The sequence below is a fragment of the Hypanus sabinus genome, unplaced genomic scaffold (genome assembly GCF_030144855.1).
Source record: "Hypanus sabinus isolate sHypSab1 unplaced genomic scaffold, sHypSab1.hap1 H_11, whole genome shotgun sequence".
Taxonomy (NCBI): Eukaryota; Metazoa; Chordata; class Chondrichthyes; order Myliobatiformes; family Dasyatidae; genus Hypanus; species Hypanus sabinus.
The window spans coordinates 335746-344630 of NW_026779042.1; the positions used below are offsets into that span (position 1 = coordinate 335746).

At 45.5% G+C, this 8885-nt stretch overlaps 1 pseudogene; it reads left to right on the forward strand.

The window, feature by feature from the left end:
- The first annotated feature begins 230 nt into the window (after positions 1-230).
- LOC132386062 (elongation factor 1-alpha 1-like) lies at positions 231-8261 on the forward strand (annotated as a pseudogene).
- Positions 8262-8885: the final 624 nt, after the last annotated feature.

Below are 8885 nucleotides of genomic sequence, written 5' to 3' on the forward strand. Positions count from 1 at the left end.
ACCTCCAGAGGGTGAACCCACAGAAAATATCCAACCCAGATAGGGTACCAACCAAGTACTAAAGACCTGTGCTGATCAACTAGATGGAGTGTTCACTGAGATCTTTAAACTCTTGCTTCGGCAAAGGGAGATACCCACCTGCTTCAATTATTCAAAGATTCAAAGTATATTTATTATTTAAAAAATTATAAGTTGCCTTTTAGTCTCCGATTCTGCCAAAGGGAGGTTTGCGGCTGCATCTTAATGGACTCATTCCAACTTTAAAAAATGGGCAAGGAAAAGGCACACATCAACATCGTCGTCATTGGACACGTCGATTCTGGCAAATCTACAACCACAGGTCATCTGATCTACAAATGTGGTGGAATTGATGAGAACCATCGAAAAATTTGAGAAGGAAGCTGCTGAGATGGGCAAAGGATCCTTCAAGTAGGCCTGGGTTTTAGATAAACTGAAGGCTGAACGTGAGCGTGGTATTACCATTGACATCTCTCTTTGGAAGTTTGAACCTTCAAAGTACTACGTCACCATCATTGATGCCCCAGGACACAGAGACTACATCAAGAACATGATTACTGGAATCTTACAGGCTGACTGCGCTGTGCTGATAGTTGCAGCTGGTGTGGGGGAGTTTGAAGCTAGTATCTCAAAGAACGGATAGACAAGGGAACACGTTCTGCTTGCCTACACCTTGGGTGTCAAGCAGCTCACCATTGGTATCAACAAGATGGACTCCACTGAACCCCCATTCAGCGAGGCAAGATACAATGAAATCACAAAGGATGTCAGCACATACATCAAGAAGATTGGCTATAACCCAGCAACTGTAACATTTGTTCCCATCTCTGGTTGGAATGGTGATGACATGCTAGAACGAAGTCAGAATATGGGCTGGTTCAAAGGTTGGTCAATTACCAGGAAAAATGAAAACCTCACTGGGACCACACTGCTTGAAGCTCTCGACTACATTCAGCCTCCAGGGCACCCAATAAAGAAACCTCTTTGTCTCCCTCTCCAGGATGTCTACAAGATTTGTGTCATTGGCACAGTACCAGTCGGTCGGGTTGAGACAGGTGTTCTAAAACCATCCATGTTGGTGCAGTTTGCTCCCAATCCAGTCATCACTGAAGTGAAATCTGTGGAAATGCACCATGAAGCCTTGCCAGAAGCTCTTCCTGGTGACAATGTTGGTTTCAACATCAAGAACGTCTCTGTTAATGATATCCATCGGGGTTATGTTGCTGGTGACAACAAAAATGACCCTCCAGTACAATCTGCTGGTTTTACTGCACAGGTTATTATCCTGAAACATCCGGGTCAGATATCTGCTGGCTATGCCCCAGTACTTGATTGTCATACTGCTCACGTTGCCTGCAAGTTCAGTGAGTTGAAAGAGAAAATTGATCATCGATCTGGCAAGAAATTGGAAGATAGCCCCAAATTTGTAAAGTCTGGAGATGCAGCCATTGTTCATGTAGCGTTCTCGCTCGGGTGTAATGAAACGCCGAATTAAACGCCGAGATAAACTGTAGTCAATGAAACAAGGTCGCAGTAAGATTAACCATTTACTGTTCACTCTTCACATTAACATATGGTGAAAACTGTTGATAAAACAATACAAGATTGATACAGTATTTGTTCCCTTCTTTGATATCACATTTACATTGTAAATACTTGTAAAAGTAAACTATAACTACATTACATTAAAGTGCAGCATACAGTAGAATTTATCTACGCCATTGACTGCTTTAAATACACTTCAATGCAAACTATTTGCAACTCTTTAACTAACGAAAACATAAACATTATCGACCGTCGTTACTTTTAACAGGATTGGTGTTAACATTTTAATTCAACATATTGATTATCTATTAACATACAGCGTTGCTCTCACTGTGATTTCTAATGCTTGCAAACAACTTCTTGCTCGGGTCTGCCTCGTGCGAGCCCCCGCCCCTGTGTCGATCCCAAACCGGTATTTTCCCACAAGACGCGGCGAAACCGGATGTGACGTCATCGCATGCCGATATATTTTACAGGCAATGAATATACTTTAAACGATTCTAATTCTAACTAGAAAATACTAACAAATGAATTACTAAGCGAAAATATTATAAACTAAATAACTGCCATAAAGGCAACACACTCCCCGCTTGACCTTCGTAAGGTCACAATGAACATAATACAAAACTTCAGTCTCTAAATCAGTCCTTAGGTAGAAGTAGAATGACTTCTGTAACTGGCCTTTGGTAAATTTTCACATCGTCTTGGTCGGTAGTCTTCAACTCGATCTTCCTGACATGTCCATCCCCACTAGGGAATGTAGCAGTGATTCTGGCCATTGGCCAGCTGTTGTGGGCGATTTGCTTGTCCCTGAGCAGGACTAAGTCTCCAACTTGAAGTTTCCTGTGGGGTTCTGCCCACTTTTGTCTGTGTTGCAACGAGGGTAGATATTCCTGTCTCCAGCGAGACCAGAACCGATTTGCCAGAGCTTGGACTTGTCTCCATTGCTTTGTGTACAAATCCTTGTCTGAGAAGTCTCCTGGTGGAGGGGGAGCTCCTGCCTTCTGCGTAAGGAGCATTGATGGCAAGAGTATGAAGGGGTTTTCTGGGTCAGAAGACACAGGTAGGAGTGGTCATGCATTTATAATGGCTGTGACCTCTGCCATTAGGGTGCACAGTACCTCGTGGGTCAATCGGGTGCATTGCTGCATCTCAGGTTTCCTTTTCAGGGTTTTTTGTAAGGACGTGAACCGCTTGACCGCCTGCTCTTTGTTATCTGGTGAGCACTGGCATGGTTCTCTGAAAGGCAATGGGGCGACCCCATTACTTGCTTCATCTCTGAAGACCTCAGTGTCCTTTGTTTTTAAGGAAATGGCATCTTGAGCTGATTGAGCAAGTTTATTACCATGCTCAGTTTGAACGAAGACTGACTGACCCAGCGGCTCGTCAGTTACTTTGCACTTGTTAACGTCTTGTTGTGCTTCCCTGATACACATGGAACTTGTGCAGGGTTGAAAAATTGAATGGCGGGCACTCTCTAGCACGTTGGTCTTGAGCGTATTAACCGTCGGTTTGTGTACATTGCCAGGGCACACCTCTCCTATCACCACCCAGCCCAGATCCAGACGTTGCGCAAAGGGGGCGTCGTGTGGTCCATTGACCTGCTGCCTAACCTTGTGCACCCGGATAACATCTCTTCCTAATAGCAGGAGTATTTCTGCTTTTGGATCCACTTCTGGGATGTGTTTGGCGATGTGGCGGAGATGTGGCTGGTGTAGCACCACACTTGGCGTCGGGATCTCAGTGCGGTTATTCAAGATTTCATTGCACTCTAAGAGCGGAGGGAGACAGATGACGACTTTACCATCCAGGGACTCGAGCTGGAAGCCTTCTGCCTTCCTTCCATGAGTTTCCACGTTGCCTGAGCAAGTTCTAAGGTAGTATGGGAACTGCTCACTCCCAATGTTGAACAATTTAGAGAACTCTGGACTGGCTAGTGAGCGATTGCTCTGATCATCCAGAATTACATAGGCTTTGATGGCCTTGTCTTTGGCTCCTTCAGGGTACATCTTAGTGAGGCAGATCTTTGAACAAGAACGGCTTGACTGAGCTTGACCGCAAACTTCTGTACAGCTCGAGCTGACAACTGTTGTCCTGGAGTGAGTCTCTCCCTCCCCGCCGTCCTGTTGTGGGGGTGAAGGAGCGTTGTCGGTTTGCAGTGACAGGCCGGGATGCATGGCCCCAACGTGATTAGTGCTATCACATTCCGGACACTTCACGGCGATCGTACACTCTCTGGCGAGGTGAGAGGTTGAGGAACAGCATTTAAAACATATTCTTTTCTCCTTGAGAAGGGCCATCCTCTCTTCAAGGGGTTTTTCCCTAAACGTTCTGCATCTTTTGAGGGGGTGAGGTTTGTTATGCAATGGGCAATTCTTGCTAGGGTCGTTGTTAGTTGTAAAGGCTTCAGTCTTGAACACTGAGACGGGTTTATCAATGTCGAAAGTATTCGAAGAGGATCTACCTGGCTTGGTGTAAATCATACTGCTTCCTGGACCCGTGAGGCTAGGGTCGTTTCGCTTCTTCGCCTCCCTGCACACAAACCTAGTGAAATACTCAAAGGGAGGAAATCGACCATTGTGGTCTTCCTTGTACTCTGAGGCAACAGACAGCCACCTGTCCTGCAGCCCAAATGGAAGTTTGTCCACGATTTGTCTAATCCCAGATGGAGTATCTCGGTATACTAGACCAGCTGAGTAGCCATCTTCTTTGGCGCCTTGGATCTCCATGAGTAAATCTCCGAGTTCTCTTAACTTAATGTGATCTTTGGCTGACACCTTAGGAAAGTTTTCCAGACATCGATATAGCACCGCTTCAATAATTTCGGGGGCCCCATAGCCCTCCCAAAGTCTCTCCCATGCTTTGCTTAAGGCTAGCTCAGGTTTGTTGATGTACACTGAACGTATGCGTCTCACCTGTTCGCATGATTCTTTTCCCAGACATTTCGCCATAAGATCCAACTCTTGGGTTGCTCTGAGCTGGACTCCGTCGATAGCGTCGGTGAATGTGGAGTACCATGCACGGTAATTTTCAGGTTTATCGTCAAACTGGTACAGTCCCGAAGTGACGAGATCCCGTCGTGCTAAATACTGCATCGTGGGATCAACTGTAAGCGGCATGCGGGCTGGAGAAATACATTGGTGCGTATATGACTGAGGGCGTACATTTCTTATGGAATTTGCTGTCCTGAATTCGACCTCTGCATCTCTTCTCCCCAAATCTTGTAAGTTTGGTGTCGAGAAGTATTTGTCGTCAGCTCTTTCATTCTTGACTTCATCGCGGAGTTGCCAGAGAAAGCAGGATCTCCCAGTGGCCACACATTTTAATTCCATGTCCCATTCCCATTCTGATATGTCTATCCATGGCCTCCTCTACTGTCAAGATGAAGCCACACTCAAGTTGGAGGAACAACACCTTATATACTGGCTGGGTAGCCTCTAACCTGATGGCATGAACATTGACTTCTCTAACTTCCATTAATGCCTCTCCTCCCCTTCTTACCCCATCCCTGACAATATTTAGTTGTTTGTTTTTTTTTCTCTCTCTGCCCATCACTCTGCCTGTTCTCCATCTCCCTCTGGTGCTTCCCCCCCCCCCCTTTCTTTCTCCTGAGGCCTCCCGTCCCATGATCCTTTCCCTTCTCCAGGTCTGTATCACTTTCGCCAATCACCTTTCCAGCTCTCAACTTCATCCCACCCCCTCCGGTCTTCTATTATTTCGCATTCCCCCTCCCCCCACTACTTTCAAATCTCTTACTATCTATCCGTTCGGTTAGTCCTGACGAAGGGTCTCAGCCTGAAAAGTCGACAGTGCTTTTCCTTATAGGTGCTGCCTGGCCTGCTGTGTTCTACCAGCATTTTGTATGTGTTGTATAGATATGTTGTGGTGAGTTTATCGACCAGCTGCATCACAGCCTGGTGTGGAAATATCAATGTAGTAGAAAATCCAACAAAAATTAGTAGGTACTGCCCAGTCCATCACAAGGAAAGCCCACTCAAAGCGTTATTGTGGGAAAGCATCATCCATCATCGGGGACCCCCATCACTCAGGACATGTTCTCTTCTCACTGCTGCCATCAGGAAGAAGGTGCAGGAGCCTCAGGACTCACACCACCAGGTTCAGGAGCAGTTACTACTCCTCAACCATCAGGCTGTTGAACAAAAGGGGATAAGTTCACTCAACTTCATTTGTCGCGTCATTGAAATGTTGTCACAACCAATGGAATCACTTTCAATTACCCTTCTTTTGTGTTTGCACAGCTTGTTGTCTTCTGCACTCTGGTTGAATTCCCTAGCTGGGCCGTTTTTCATCAATTCTGTTATGGTTAATGAGTATGCCACAAGAAAAGTTGTTTATGTTGTGTATATGTTTATATCAAAAAGTTCAAAAGTAAATTTATTATCAATGATCTGATTGTGAAAATTTGCAGATGACACCAATATAGAAAGTCATAGTGGACAGTGAAAAAATATATCAAAGCTTGCACTGAGATCTGGTCCAGCTGGAAAAATGGCAGATGGAATTTAATGCAGACAATGCGAGACATCAATAGGGTTATAAAGAGAGCTTTCAGATATTGCCCTTCATAAATCAAAATATTAAGCTGTTGTGGGTGTTATGAATAAGACGATGCTGAGGCCTAATTTGGAGTATTGTATGCAATTCTGGTCACCTACATACAGGAAATATATCAATGAGATTGAGAGAGTACAGCGAAAATTTAGAAGGATGTTGCCAGGACGAGATATAGGGAAAGATTAAATAGTTTAGGACTTCATTGCCTGGAGCATAGAAGAATGAGTGGAGATTTGATAGGGGTAGACAAAATAGTATGTTATAGATAAGGTTAATGCAAGCAGGCTTTTTCATTTGAGGATCATCCGAGGTGCGACTAGAACTTGAGGTCAAAAGTTAAGGGGAACAGGAGGGAAAACTCAGAGTGTGGAACAAACTGCCAGTGGAAGTGGTGGGTGCAAGTTTGATTTCCATACTTAAGAGAAGATACATGGATGGATGCAGTTTGGAGGGCTATGGTCCAGTTGTGGGTCAATGCCAGGAGGCAGAATAACAGTTTGGCATGGACTAGATGAGCTAAAGGGCTGTTTGTGAGCGGTAGTGTACTATGACACAACAGCAGGCAACAGTTGCAAGAGATCACATTTATAAAGTTCAGAAAAGTGGTGTCAGAGGTAGGGTAATGAGGAAGGCAATTGGTACACTTCATCGGTCAGGGCACTAAATATTAAAGCTAGGGCATTATGTTGTAGTTGTTAGCAAGGCTGTGTCTAGACTCTTGTGTACAATTCTGTAAGCATGGGATAAAAAAGACATTAAAATAGTGCAGAGATTTTATAAGGATAATGCTAGGGTTCAGGCCCTGAATTATAAGGAAAATTTGAGCAAGCTAGGATTTTATTCTAGGAGAATAAAAGTAGGAGATTCAGAGGTGATTTTATAGAGGTGTATAAAATCATAAGGGCCATAGGAAGAAGTCAGAGGGATGACCTCATGGAGGTGTTTGAGATCATTGGTATATTGGATCATTATTGTCACATGGCCCGAGGGACAGTGAAAAACTGTTTTACATCATGCAGATCATTACACAACATCAGTGCATTGAGGTAGTACGTAAACAATAGCAAAATGCAGAATTAAGTGTTAAAGTGCAGTGCAGACAGATGATGGGTGCAAGAACCTTAATGAGGTAGAATGGGAGGTCAAGAGTCCATGTTATCGAACTAGGGGACTGATCAATACTCCTATGATAATTGGGTAGAAGCTCTCCTTGAGCCTGGTGGGACATGCTTCCGAGCTTTGAATGGAGATGGAAGAAGAGAGAATGTCTGGGTTGGGACATGTTTCTGCTGTCAGCCTTACAGAGGCAGTGGGAAGATTATTTTTGTTTCTTTAGTGATACACCAGAGAGTGGGTCCACCCCGCCCTTGAAAACACACTGCCCCAGCGACCCCACAATCCCAATTAACCCTAACCTAATTACAGACAATGACCAATTAACCTACCTAGTATATCCTTGGACTGTGGGAGAAAAGAGCAGCACCCGGAGAAAAGCCACATATTCCATGTGGAGGTCGTACAGAGACGCTTTACAGAATGGCACTGCAATTGAACTCTGAACTCTGGAATGCCCTGAGCTGTAGTAGTATCGCACTTACCACTGTGGCACACCCAAAATAATTGAAGCAGCTTAGACATGCACCGTGGATATTGGACTTGTTTCGTGCTGGGTTAGTCTACAATTGCAAGCCACCCTCTCACGGATCTTCTGTGTTTTGTTTCCAGACGTGCCCAGCGTCATTTTCCATGCACAGGTTTCCGAAGGTGGCAACCCAGTCGGCCCGACAAAGCTCATTTACGACCGGGTTGATATCAACAACGGCCAAGCATACAACGCCAGCTCTGGGAACTTCATCGCCCCCATGAATGGGATCTTCTACTTCTCCTACTCCCTGCTCGGCCAGACAAATTCCCTGGACACCTTGGTGCAGCTAATGAAGAATGGGGTGGCTCAGAGCTACATCCATAGCCTACTGCATTCTGACCAAGCGCAAACTGCTTCTATGTCCATCATCCTGCCCCTTGTCAGGGGAGACATCATGTGGGTGGAGCTGCTGAAGGGTAACACTTGGAGTGAAAGGAATTCTCTAAACTTTCAGGGCTTTCTCTTGAAGAGGACTTAAAGTCCCACTGTTGGTTGGGTATACAGGGTCCCACCAGGTTCCTTGTGCCCCAGCCGCCAACTTCCCCATTGGACCCTCAATCAGCCAATATGCCCATTGGCAACCCTTTCCTTCCATCTGACATACCCTCCCCATTCCCATTGCCAAAATCTCCTCTAACTTCCCCTCCCATCATCAACTCTCCCCTCAGGTTCTCCCACTCTCCTGAAGACATTTGCCTAATTCTCCCAGGACATCCTGACAGATATCAGCACTGAAACCTCCCCATTCTAAAGTTCCCCTGATCTCTCACAACCTCCCCAACTCACTCAGAACTCATTCTTCCTGGTTATCTCCACTGCACAGCTACCCATGCCTGACCCCACCCGCCCACCGATCACACTTCCTCCTGGATCCTGAATCCCTCCCTTCCTGTCAAAGCCCACGCTCTCAACTCTTATTTGGTCTCCAGTGCTCCCTTTCAATCTATCTCCCACTTCCTCACCTGACTCAGAATGACTCCTCCTCTCTAATCCCAGCCCCACCGCTCATGCTTAATACTTTTACCTCTGACCCCTCCTAATTACTACCACCCCAATCTAACCCAGACCCTTTAACACCGTTTCACCGGAATGATGGAGCAGA